Below are 341 nucleotides of genomic sequence, written 5' to 3' on the forward strand. Positions count from 1 at the left end.
GTAAATGAAAATTAAAATACCGGTTTACCGGTAAATTACCGGTAAATTTTTTTCTTGAAAAATAAAATTAAGGTGATAAAAAATATAAGTCATTATGATTTCCATTTCACATTTTTATTTCAAAGATATCAAATATAAAAAATATAAAAATTAAAGTGTTATTCTAAACAAACTATAATAATAAATATAAAAATAAACAGAAATAAAATAATACAGAAAAATAAAAATACAACAGAAATAATATATAGTACCTAATACCATTTTATTGATTACCATTTTTTAAAATTAAGTTCTCAAGAAACTTAAATTATTTATAGTCTTATCTCCTAATTTTGATCTAA

Source organism: Centruroides sculpturatus, unplaced genomic scaffold, assembly GCF_000671375.1.
Source record: "Centruroides sculpturatus isolate CEXI.00-Female unplaced genomic scaffold, Cexi_2.0 scaffold1436, whole genome shotgun sequence".
NCBI lineage: Eukaryota > Metazoa > Arthropoda > Arachnida > Scorpiones > Buthidae > Centruroides > Centruroides sculpturatus.